The sequence below is a fragment of the Lactuca sativa genome, chromosome 5, assembly GCF_002870075.4.
Source record: "Lactuca sativa cultivar Salinas chromosome 5, Lsat_Salinas_v11, whole genome shotgun sequence".
In the NCBI taxonomy this organism is placed as follows: Eukaryota; Viridiplantae; Streptophyta; class Magnoliopsida; order Asterales; family Asteraceae; genus Lactuca; species Lactuca sativa.
This window is the reverse complement of record NC_056627.2, coordinates 234,099,675-234,113,869: the sequence shown is the minus strand read 5'-3', so window position 1 is coordinate 234,113,869 and position 14,195 is coordinate 234,099,675.

Here is a 14,195-nt window from a genome sequence, read left to right as displayed (position 1 = left end):
TTATTTTTGTTCCATCTGACGATGAAATTGCTGATGTCTTTACTAAGGCATTAGACGAAACCAAGTTCAATGATTTTCTGAACAAAATGGGTATGATGATGCCTGATCCTCAGTTATTTCAAGAAGCTTGTACTCTCTGATTGAAACATCAGAAAGAAAATTAGTTCCGAATTCAAAATTGTTTTCCATCTTGGAACTATTGCCTCTCGAAATAAATAGGATCATTTTATGTGTCTTTTCATCTAACCACCACTTTATTTTTAAGTTGTACAACTCATCTTATTATATGAAGTCCATAGCCCATATAGTTACATTGGTAAATCTTCACCTCAGAACTTATTTCATAAGGTCGTCCTAGAATTCAAACCCGGAAAGGTATTAAATTCTACTCTCCGGAAGTTTGTCAAATTTGACTCCGAAAGTCATTCATATCACACTGTTAGGTCTAAAATTATGGTTTATACTTCGCTTTTCTAGACAACTATATTTTTCTATAGTGTAATAGTGTTTGTAGCTTGTTGTGTGGATGTGTACGGCCGGACACGTGTGTACAACCCTACACCCTGTGTATGGCCGTACACGCGTGTGCGACTGTACACATGTGTACTAATGGGGGTGCTATAAATTGAGGAGTGCATGTGAGGAGTGTAAGGCTAGACAAGGAGAACATATCGTAGAGAGAGAAAGTTAGAGAGAAGAATAGTGTGTGTGAGAGAGAATCTAATGTGTATGGAGCATCACTCTTATCTTTGAATACATCATAGATTCAAGTTATTCTTCTTCTCCTTCTTCTTCATTAGATCTGACATCTCCGTTTGATTGGGATTCCGCACCATCAAACGGATCTGATTGATACACAAGCAGATTGGGGACTTATAAGTGGTATAAGAGCTTAGATTGTACCAATCAATTTTGTTAGATCTAGAGCTTATTTGATTTTACTTTTGAAAGATTTCTGCGCTTTTGGATAGATCTCTGAAAATTAGGGGGGGGGGGTTGTTCTTCGCGTTTTCGTAAAAACGAGTTTTTCATTGAGTTTTGGAGCAAAAAGGGTCAAAAACGTCAGTTTTTCTTCACATCTGTTGAAGGTGTGCGGCTAGTTGAAGGTGTACGACTCGGAGTCTACGGTCCTCGGTGTACGACTGGGTGGTTTGCGGTCCTCACCTCGAATTCATGGTCAGCCTCACATAGGGTCTGAAGTTCGCATGACGTCTTATTAAAAAAAGGGGAAGCAAAAATTGAGGGTGCCAAAGATCGAACCCGGGTCCCCTGATATATCAAACACGTGTCTTACCAGTTGGACTAGCAAGTCCTTTGTTCCAATCCTTCCGAATTTAACTCATAAGGCATCCCTGTGTTGTTCCAAATTTCTCAATTTTGACATTTTTAGCCCAAAATTCAATTTTCTTTTAATTTTAAATTCTATTTTCTTCCAAAATTTTAGCTTTTAATTTTTAAATTTCTAAATTGATTTTTTACCTAAAATTTTGACTTTTCAAGTTTGACTTTTGACTTTAAACTTTGACTTTCTCGTTTAACTTTCAAAATTTTCAAATTTAGCTTTTTGGTTTGACTTTTAAGTTTGCCTTTTTAAGTTGGACTTTTTTAAATTTAACTTTTGAGTTTTTAGTCAAAGGAAATTTTTGGTAAACAATGAGTTCTTCAAGCGTCCCGGTGAATGAAGTTTCATGTACTCCATCTTGTGAAACTACGATTAAGTTTCTTCGTGAATATAACGATATGCTAAAAAGGGAAGCCGAGGACCAAAAATATGAGAGGTACACTATTAGGAAAGAACAAAAACCATTAAAAGCACAACTAGAAGCCACAATCAAGGATTTCCGAAAACTTCAAGAAGAATATAGCAATAAATGTGAAAATTATGACTATATTTGTTGGATTAGTGTCTAAGTCCATAACTATTTTGGTATGTACTTAACCCGATGGTGCATGGTCCTTTTGGGTTGTCTTCACAAAAGCAACTTGATAGGATGAATTATGGAGAGAAAGGATTAAATATGATTTATTAATATATTATGAGAATAATATAATAAAGAGAAATCATATTAGTCAAGAATTAATTGGTAATTAGTTTTGTGACTAAAAGAGACTAGTTAAACTTAAGGGACAGGAATTGTAATTATAGGATAATTGCAATTTGGGCTATGGATTGTCTTATATTAAGGAGTGGACGAATTCTATGGGGAAACCCATGAGAAATCGTCCAAGGCCTTAAGGAAAGGAGTCCATGGGTTGCTTAGGGCTTAAGCATCCAAATTAGGGTTTCCTTGTTAGATAACCCTAATAGCCTCACTATATATAGAACCCTTAAGGCTCAAAAACATGGGGGAACTTCTCTTCTAGGGTTAGTACATGTTTTGGGCAGCCTCCTTCCTCTTTCCTCTTCATCCTCTTGCTCTTGGTGTTTGTGAACTATTAGAGGAGTGACATTTGTGACTCTAAGCTTTCTAAAGTCATTACAAGGAGAATTGTGATTGTTATTGCTATATAACAATGAAGGTAATATCTTAAACCCATTCTTATGTTAATATGATTATTGTATGCTAGAATTAGGGTTTATAGTCTTGGATAACTTGCATGTACAATAGAGAAACCTAGATCCAAGCATTAGGGTTTGTATGAGCACATAGGATGTTCTTATGACCAAAACCCATTAGTGGTATCAGAGCCTTGATTGGTTTCTATTGTATTGATGCCTTGTATGTTGAAAAATTTCGATTTTTGTGGTTCTGCATGATGGACTCAGCGAGTCCTACTGTGGACTGGGCGAGTTGCCCCCTACTCGGCGAGTCCATGGGGGTACTCGGCGAGTTCGAGCGTCAGATGGAGCTATTTTCGGGATTTCTTGTTGTTTATCTTTGAGATACTTGCCTTTATCATATTAGATCAATATAAATCCGATTTTATGATATATATGAGTATATTCTTGATCTAATTGAAGATATTTATCAATTAATAAAATATTTATTTCCTTATGTGATAATTGATTAATTATTTTGATTAAATTGGTAAATTGTTTTGCTAGAAATCATTAAATAAATCAAATATGGATAATTATGTGATTAAATGTTAATTTAAATTATTTGTTGTTAAATAGTTGAAACCCTAATGTTTTGAAAAGGTTTCAAAACTTGCCCTCAAGTTTTGGAATTTAAATTTTGATTAAAAGTTTAATTTTGATGTATATTTAAATTCTAAACCTAAATGTTTTGAAATGTTTCAAAACTTGCCCTTAAGTTTTGGAATTTAAAAGTTGATTAAAAGTTTAATTTAGGAAGGTTAAATTCTAAAACCCTAGTATTGTTTTGAAAAGTTCATATCACACCCTTATGGTTTTATTAATTAATTAAGGTGTATAATTAAAAGAGGTTTAATAAATCCATAAAAGTTTAGGTTTACAATTTAATTGAATTAAAAGTATAATTGTTAAATTTAACCTCCTAGTATTTTAAAAGTGTAAAATACACCCTATACTATATATAACATTAAAAGTCTAACATTATATATATGTATGAGTAAAAGTCAGTCTTACCGTTAGTAGGCCTTATTCATGAAGCTGGTCTATAAGGCGTGTTTAAGGAAATTGTCTATAAAATGGCGATTGAATGGATATCCACTCTTACCCACCGCACTCTTGACTAGTGGAGGGTCGTTAGCCGAACGGGTAGAATAAGACAAAACCTTCCATTATAAGTATAATGAAGTACAAAAGTAACTAAATGTTTTACAAATTCCCAATCTTAGTTACTTAGGCAAAAGTGAATTGATGCAATTCCATGAAATTACACTTTGTGCATTTGCGAAGACATTAGTGGAGCGTGTGTGGTTAACCGGCACACTAAATGGTTCTAAGCAAAGGTAGCAAAGGGTGACTCAATGTTTGTCATAGTTCGGTGCAGCGTGTGTGGTTTACCGGCACATCGAATAGGTGACTATAACATGTGAAGGCACCATGTAAGTTTGCATGGTTATTCACACCCGCTTTGTGATCCTTGGCATCCCAGTCACAAACTAGAGGGGCATATCGAGATTTTAACATGCCATTGAAATGTTCAATGATTCTCAAAGGATCTAGGAGTTTTCATAGATTTAAAACTTAAATTTCTTTTTCGTTTTTCGTGGTGGAAATTAGTGAATCGTCATTCACTTACCTTTAAATATTCTACAACTAGATTACGACATCCCTTTTCTAGGTTGTAGCGTATTGTGTTGGGTCCTAGCCTTAGTATCTCATTTGGGTGATTTACTAAGGACTCAATCAATCAACTAACTTGAATTCGTTTTCTCCCGTTTTGTAGATGTCAAAGTACGACAACTATGGTCTTCCCAAATCCCGTGGAACAAGATTTCCACATGAAGATGATATTCCATGATTCGATTGAGGAACAAGTGATCATGCTTCTCTTCCTCCACCTCCTCCAATTATTCTCCCTAACCCACAAGTTCGAAGGCTTGAGAAGTTCAAGCTCACTCAAGCCCTTTTGGCAAGTAAACATAAAGAAGGAAAGTCGGTGTGTGCACACGTCCTAGGGATGAAGTCACACATTGATAGGTTAAGAATGTTGGGATCCGTTGTCTGTGAGGAGATGGTTGTTGATTTGGTTCTTCACTCACTTCCTAACTCATATAGTAAGTTCGTAAGAGAGTACTATATGATGAACTGCGACGTGACCCTTATAGATCTCACCTATATGCTTATTGCTGCTGAATCAGCAATGGTTTGGCGCAATAGAAAAGAAAAGTTGATTGCTGAATCTTCATTCAAGACCTCTATGGATATAGACAATGGCAACGAAAGACATGCTATGATCGAAAAGTTTGACCATAAGGGAAAGGCAATGTCTGAAGTAGTTCCATGTCCTGTTCCAAAAGAGTCAATTTGCTTTTATTGCCAAGAGAAGGGGAATTGGAGACGAAGCTGCCCTATTTACCTAAGAGATCTAAGAGATGGGAGAGTCAAAACGTATGGCTCTGCTTTAGGTAAAATCCATTGACTAACTCCTTTAATCTCCTATTCTAGATTCTTAATACATAATGTGATAAGATTACCAATGATGTTTTGTAGGATCGAAGAAAAGAAAGGAAGCTTAAGGGAAGAAGTGAGCAGAATCTAACCGTGAAGAAATGGATTTCGATCGCATTACTTGAAGATTAGATTCTCGAGCTGCTACTTAGAGTTAGAATTAGATTGCTAAGAAAGATGTATTAGCATAGTTTTTCAATGAATTGCATTGTAAGGACAAATTTTTCCGCAATAAAATAAATTTTGATATTATATTATTTATTTATCCTTGCAATGGCATATATGAAAAATTGATGTTTGAATGTTTCTATTATTAGCAATAATGGATTTGATTCTTAATTATGTTATTTATGGAAAAGTCGAAAATTTACCAAATAGGGAGAGTTTCTCATCGCCCAAGTTTCAATTGGACAGATACTTGGAATCATGCAACTTGGTTGCACGATGAATGAGAAATTTCATATTTGGAAATTAGACTAATTCATTGACAAGGTGTCAAGTGAAGGACTAGGAGATCGAGTACACAAAGTTGCGTGTTGATTAAGTCCACCATAAGAGTAACAAAGATATTCGTCATGATTTGCTAAAGGTTTAGTAAATATGATTATGCTTATAAGATTATGTGTAATTCTGAATTGATTGAAAAGGTTTAGATCAATAGCAGAACGAATAAGAAGAATCAAGTAGGCAGAAAGATAAAAGTTTCTCTATTCTAAGAAGAAGGGAGAGTACCCTTTATGCTTTATGATATGTCTTAATGATTAAGAACCATATCTCAATGGATCCTCTGAGTGAGTCTTAGTACAATTGTATGTCTAAGAAGAGGAATCAAGAATTGATGAAATGGTTAAATCAAGAAGTCTATCATACTTCGTTCCAAAACAAGTCTTAGAGTTAAGATTGTGACATTGAGTGAAAAGTATTAAGAAGGTTTATAAGATTCATCAAATGAGGAAAGTTGTGATGTCTTGGATAAGACAAAGACCAACTAGAACCTATTTATGAAGTGTTTTGATAAAAACTACACTAACTCTTGAATATTTGTTTGTAAAGAAATGTTTATTGACAAGAGAATCTCATATGTCAAGGAGTCAGTGGTAGTCTTAATGTTTTGAAAGGGTTCAAGAACAAATCAAATAAACCTTATCGATCATCACTAGCACACGAGTTGAGGTTTACAACCTATCATGTTGACATTATTTTGTTTCTATGCTGTTCCAATTGAGTTAATTATGCATGTGAGTCCTATGAGTTCTCATTTGAATGCATAAAAGGCAAGGACCTTGATCAATGAGAAGTACATTGATAGGAAAAAGTGAGCTGGTTAACTACTTGGAAGACATGGTGGGCAGTTGTGCTACCATAAGGCAAGAAATCAAGATTAAGAAAGTTCGGTCCATATGAGTTTGAATTTGTCGTAAACTTTGGTTTTGAAAAATTCACATGAATAGGAACACATACACCATTAAAATCTAAGTGTCATAAGATTTCCTCCTTGATGAAAATGACTGTGAGGAAATGCTTTCACTAAGAAGAGATTTTAAAAGGATAGTGATTGTGAAAATTGTAGAATTCGATTATGGTTACGGTACCCCTTTCCATGATTCGAATTGTGAGACTTGGCGATTAGTCTTAATTGTTTGGACACACATATGAGCTATCTAAGGCAATGGTGTATAAGTTTAAGAAGCCTTGATAAAAGCTTATCAAAGCATTAAGTATTAGAAACATGAACTTAAGGAATTCAATTGGTGTTGTGTTTCTAAAAGTTAAGCTGTTTCTGAATACATGTCAAAGCTAGTGGGAGCATAAGTGTGTGTTTATAATAATCATCATGATAGTGGGAGCATAAATGTTATGATTGCATGATTATTATGGAAAGTGTTGCAAGTTCGCAATATTAATTATAGAAAACAAGAGTCATTCTTTGCAAAGTCGTAAGGATGTAATAGTTGTTTTGCTATAATGAAGGGAGAGAATATTATGCTTCATTTCAAATCTAAAAGCTTAGGTTGTGGAATGTTAATAATTTAGTCAAGGAAACATAGTGTGTTCTCAAATTTTGATTATGATTACGGCATTCCTCTTCATAGTTCGAATTTTGAGAACATTGCACATAAAATATTATGGCAGAAGATTGATAAAGTATCAAATCTTTATGTAAGACATTATGCATCATGTCCCATACGCTTCGGGTATAGGATCGATTGAAAATGCTATAATATTTTACCATTCTAAAATTTTCCAAATGTCTAGCGCATTTAGAGGGAAAAGGGACAAGAATCGGTTTTGACTAAAATAATTAAACAACTATCAAAGGACAATCCAAAGTTCGCTGAGGATTGGTCGCTTGTGTGTAGTTGGAAGTATAGTATTGGATGGACCATATCGACATTATTATGAATAGATAAGATTATATTGAGAATGAGTTGTCATATGGTAAGTATGGAAAGTTTTCCATATTGGGAATTGAATGTTGAAAATCTATGTCTAGATTAGAAACTTTTATGCAAAAGGATGTTCAAAGGAATGTACTTTAAGTGAGAGACATCATATGTAAGGAATTGTCTTGTAACAATCTCCGATAGAGGACTTTGTAATATCATTGGCAATAGTCATTGTGACTTTTGTGCTATGACATTATAAAAGGATCATTGCATAAAATGTTAGAATCTAGCATATTCTATAAGTGGCAAGGATTTGATATTCTTTCACTTATGAAAAAGGATTTGGAGTTGTGAAATGAGTATGATTGGAAATTTGTTCGTTTGATCTATTTCACAAAGTAAGAACCATAGTTAAACATTGTGTGCATGCTAGGAGCATGGGACAAGTGTTGTAATAATTCAAGTAAAAAGTTGATTACCCGAAACAACAAATAATGAGTAATCGATATGGTGATAAATAAAAGGTGTTTTATTTATGCTCAAAGGTTTGAGGGCATATGAGATTAGTATTATTCTTGTGTTTCACTTTGCATGTTTTGACTTCCTGAATAATTTAATTGGTTGAGAACAGTGAAATTATTCGAACGGGCCACAGTCATTCATATGTTGGAAGTAGGTATGAATGAAGACTATCGTGAATTGGTGTGTGGATTGTCTAAAGAGTATTAGACATAAGCAAATGTTTGCTGCAACGTTCATGAGTGCTTATGAATAAGATTTGAGCATTAGATTAAACCCACGCTCACTTGGATCACTCCATGAATTGTATCACGAGTGAGTGGTGAGACGATAACATCTTATATTCTTGAAACCGAGATGTGTGAGTTGTATCTTGCAAATCGGTTGCACATTGATAATATGTAAACGCACCAGTAACTTGGTGTCATAAAACATATTGTTGTGTGTGATTCGGTGAGTGAGTGCAAGCGAGCATTGAATCAAAGTTTATCCGTTCCTTTTATCCAAAGTAGGATAAAAGCGATATCTTTGGGCCCCTCGATGATTTAGTGATGACAAACGTAAATGCTCGGCCGGGCTAGGGCTAATTTGATTTGTTCAATTAGTTAGTCATCATAAATTGGAAATAGAGAAATAGTACAGAGAGAATTATTAGAAATCATGTCTCATACGATATGTAGAATGGAGGAATATATGATCCCTTATCTAAAGGACACGCGCATCCGATAGGATCAGAGTTGACAGCGTCTTTGGAAAGCTACGATTGCAGATCAAGATCTGAAGTCATACGCATAATAGTTATTAGACTTATCCAAGTGGGAGACTGTTGGATTAGTGTCCAAGTCCATAACTATTTTGGTATGTACTTGACCCGATGGTGCATGGTCCTTTTGGGTTGCCTTCAGCAAAGCAACTTGATAGGATGAATTATGGAGAGAAAGGATTAAATATGATTTATTAATATATTATGAGAATAATATAATAAAGAGAAATCATATTAGTTAATATTAGTCAAGAATTAATTGGTAATTAGTTTTGTGACTAAAAGAGATTAGTTAAACTTAAGGGACTAGAATTGTAATTATAGGATAATTGCAATTTGGGCTATGGATTGTCTTATATTAAGGAGTGGACGACTTCTATGGGGAAACCCATGAGAAATCGTCCAAGGCCTTAAGGAAAGGAGTCCATGGGTTGCTTAGGGCTTAAGCATCCAAATTAGGGTTTCCTTGTTAGATAACCCTAATAGCCTCACTATATATAGAACCCTTAAGGCTAAAAAACGTAGGGGAACTTCTCTTCTAGGGTTAGTACACATTTTGGGCAGCCTCCTTCCTCGTTCCTCTTCATCCTCTTGCTCTTGGTGTTTGTGAACCATTAGAGGAATGACATTTGTGACTTTAAGCTTTCTAAAGTCATTACAAGGAGAATTGTGATTGTTATTGCTATATAACAATCAAGGTAATATCTTAAACCCATTCTTATGTTAATATGATTACTTGTATGCTAGAATTAGGGTTTATAGTCTTGGATAACTTGCATGTACAATAGAGAAACCTAGATCCAAGCATTAAAGTTTGTATGAGCTCATAGGATGTTCTTATGACCAAAACCCATCAATATTAAGAGACAACTTGCTTCTGTGATTGCCAAGCTTGACACATTGAAAAAAAAATTTGAAAATGCGGATTTTTACTTCAGAAAATTTGATGTGTCAAGTGAAGTAGTTGCATCAATGATGGAAAACTGCATGAGATTTAAGTATAATCAGTCAAAGGGTTTAGGATATGATAAAGTGCCTCCTCCTTTTAATCATAATTATCAATTTAACCCATTGACTAAAGAGGAAATGGACAGAGAGGAACATCTCAAATATGCAAAACCAGCTGGATTTGTGTCAGGAGGTATTCAGGTTGAAAATACTAATGTTTCTACTTCCCATGTAGATCAATCATTAAGTGAATCAAAGTAAGCAGCTGAAGAGAGTGTTTCTAATAATAAAATTGTGTCAAAGTTTGATGACTTAAAATTTTTCGATAAATTTGATAATATCTTTGATAATTCTACCGTGGTTGTGCCAGAAAGTGTTGAGCTGAACGATTCTAATGCTTCTACTTCTTTTGCAGGTAAAGTAATGGAAGATGAGAACAAGGAGAAAACTATTTAACAAACCAATGTCTCCTTGAACTCTGAAGCTATTGCTTCGAACTCAATTGCTTCTGATCAACCTGCTGTTGAGAAATACAGGTCACCAAAACAAGCGAAACAGAGTGCTTGCTGTAAATGTGCTTATAGGAACAACAAGAGACAATGCATAGATACGCCACCAGGGGAAGGAAGAAACAACTTCCCAGTGAAGAAAAAGACTTGTTTTCACTGTGGAACGCCTTGACACATTTCCAGAAATTGTCCAAATCGTGCATACGTTCCCGACTATGCACAAGGCTGGCAAAATGCGCCAAGAGGGAGATTTTCCAAAAGAAACCCCTCAAGGACATGCTCAAGTAATGGCGACTGGAATGCTATGAAGGGCAAGAATCCAAATCCCAGGGCCAAGAATCCATCTCCCAAGGTCAAGAAGGGAATGCCGGTTACGAAGCAAAAATCATAGTCATCTCAACGATCGGCTTCCAGTTCAAAAGCAAGTACTGAGGCACCCATTCGCTCAAAAAAGAAATGGGTGAAACCCGACTACATATGGGTACCAAAGGCTCAATCTCCCAATGATTCTAACATTTCTACATCTTCTGTTTGTGATAAGCAGGACATGTTGTCGGAGAAAGTTCTTTCAAAGATGAAAATGGTCAACCCAGTTTCAAAATGGATTGGGTTCCAAAGACCAACTGATCCCGCTCTGTGTCGGAGCAGCTATGGAGGCATATCATCAGACTTCGGTTTGTTGGTAGTGGCTGTTCCTGGAACATGATAGGGCGTATCTCTTAATTGTACAACACTCATAACTTTGTTTGAGAGTATGTGTCCTTTGCGGGAAATGAAGAAAGGAGGGGACCACACATTGGGGTTTGTGCTTAACGATGTGGAGAATTTTTGGATCTGTTATGAGATTATGCGTGCTGTTCTTAGACCTTCTGGATGCAAATTCAATTGGTGACTTACGGTTTAAGTTTTCTTCTCTATACTCCCAAGCTTATCTTAAACTGATTCATTTTGAAGACAATTTTTTTGTTTCCTTAGATGTCTTTCTTTAGTAGGTTGTTTTGGGAAGTGATATAAAGAGAAAGTGATAATGGGCAGTCTAAAACATGTGTAAGGGACTGAATCTGAATTGTCTAGACTTTGTGTTCAATGTGCTTGTAGGCACAAAGTATTTGACAGTTTAGATTTAGATAGAATTTTTTGGACTGACCATACGACGCTCGGGTAAATTGACTAGTGAGATAAACACGAGGACCCACGGGATACACTAAATTGATATGCATCTAGAACAGTAGTTCAAATTTTCTTTGATGTACAGACTTATGTACTTAATTTTGGTTCTGATAAGGCGACTGGGGGTTCTAATAAAGTAGGTCTGTAGGAAACTATTTTCCTGTTTCCTATCTATCAGTCATATGTTGCTTCCTCTGCGTGATTGGAAGAGATCCGAGCTGGAATGCAACATATGCAACTCTATTTCTACACACCTCCTTATCTATGAAATTATTTCTATCTGTTAGTCATATGCTATCTCCTCTACGTGATTGAAATGATCTGACTTGGAACACAACATATGCATTATTCTACTGTCAATCCCTTTGTCTTTGTTAGTCATATGTTGTCTCCTCTACGTGATTGAAAGAGATCCGACCTGGGACACAACATATGCACCTATTTCTAAATCTGATTTCCTCCTCAATAATTGTCTATTCACCTAAAGTAAGGAGTTCTTAATAATCAGGGTATATCGGGAAGTAGGGAACACGTTCTAGTGCAACTAAAATTGAACCATTTAGAGGTTGTTTGTAGATCTCGCTGCTTAATTTAAGTGGACGACAATACCCGTGGTCGTTGTCAGCTAAATGGTATATTTGAAAAAGTTATCCAATATCATTCGTGTTTAAGTGGATCACAATACCGGTGATTGACTAGATCTAAACATGCAAGTGTGTGCAGATAAACGATATTGGATTGCCTGACAACTTTGATCCCAAAATAATCTTAAATTTTGCATTTTTTTTTTATTAAATTTATTCGTAGTTTTTCTCTATGCCCAAATTTAGGGGGAGAATTAAAAATCAAAAATCAAACAAAAATAAAAAAAATCAAAAATCCAAAAATAGTGTTATTTATGTTTTATTTATTGTTCAGAAAAATAAAAAATCCAAAAATATTTTTGTTTATGTTTTATTATTTTTAGAAAATATGAAAAATCCAAAAATATTGTGTGCTAACTTTGTTTCTAGTTTTGTTTTTATCTTTTAGTTTGTTTTGTCTTGAAAAGTTGTTTCAGATATAGATGAGACTCATGGAGTCTGTATCAAGAATTTCAGAGCCGAAGCTTCATCCATGATCATCGAAGAATTTTCATTTGAAGGAGCAAGAAATGGAGATTATTCTTCTAAAATTCAATCTTTCAACCCCAAAAGCAAGGTGAAGTTGACTTGAAGATTATGTGACAGATTGCATTGAAGCCTCCTCAATCACTTTGCTGCTATTCATGAACCTGCTGAAGTGATCCAGAAGATTCTTTCTCTCTGATATTCTCTCTGAAGATTCTCAAGCTGAAAGTGCTGTCTTTCAAGAATCTTATCAAGAAGCCTCCTCACCCAATGTGCGGTCAATGTCAAATTTTGCATAAAATCCCAACTGGTCAAGATGGATTCATTTATTGAAGATTCATATGTTCATCTTGATGCTGTGAAGAAATTGAAGATTAATGTTGAAGCCAAGCTCCCAATGAAGATTAACAAGAAAAGCCAGCTACCTTTTTAGGGGGAGTTTGTTGGGTCAGTTAGAAAAGAAAGCTATATACCAAGAAGGAGTTTGTTGGGTCAGTTAGAAAAGAAAGCTATAACCAAGGGGGAGATTGTTGGGTCTAAAATTATGGTTTATACTTTGCATTTCTAGACGACTATATTTTTCTATAGTGTAATAGTGTTTGTAGGTTGTAGTGTGGCTATGTATGGCCGGACACGTGTGTACAACTGTACACCCTGTGTAGGGCCATACACACGCGTGCGGCTGTACACTCGTGTACTGTTGGGAGTGCTATAAATAGAGGAGTGCATGTGAGGAGTATACGGCTAGACTAGTAGAACATATTGTAGAGAAAAAAAGTTAGAGAGAAGAATAGTGTGTGTGAAAGAGAATCTAATGTGTATGGAGCATCACTCATATTGTTGGGTCAAAAATATGGTTTATACTTTACTTTTTTAGAAAAATGTATTTTTGTGTCTTGGACCGTAAACAATTTGGTGTTTACGGCTGTGTTTATGGCCGTAAACCCATTTACGGCCCATGTTATCCGACCCATGTTCCCTTTGTGTATATATAGGCGTTAGGGGTGAGGAGTGGACATTGATGAATAGTAAGGAGTGTACGGCCAAGAGAGAAACTAGAGAGAAGTTTTGTGTGTGTGAATCTTTTGTATTTGGATCTTCATTCTAATCAATTCATACATAGATTCATATTATGCTTCTTCTCCTTCTCTTCTATTTGATCTGACATCATTCGTTTGATTGGGATTCCGCACCATCAAACGGATCTGATTGATGCACAGCCAAATTAGGGACTTACAATTGGTATCAGAGCTTGGTTGTATCAGTCAATTTTGTCAGATTTGGAGCAGAATTTGATCTTATTTTCGAAATATTATTGCATTTTTGTATAGATCTCTAAAAAATAAGGGGGGGTTTGTTCTTCGTGTTTTTCATAAAAAAGGATTTTTGATCGAGTTTTGGAGCTTCAAAGTCGAAAAATCGATGTTTTTGGTCGAAACCTGCGAGGGTGTGGCGGAGTTTGTGGCTGGCGGCTAGGTTTTCGGAGTTCACGGCCTGAAGTTTGCGGCTCGGAGTTTGCGGCCTCGGCCTTGGTGGTTTACGGCCTCGCACCTCGATCCTCGGTTTGCGGCCAGCGTCCTCGCATTAGCTTCCTCGCCTCGCAACTTCAAATAAAAAAGGGGAGCGACTTTGGAGCGGCCAGGAATCGAACCCACGACCTCAAGTTCATAACCTCAACACGCTTAACTAACTCAGCGATCCAACACCTTGTGTCTTACCTTCGAATTTTTAAACTTAACATCTCAT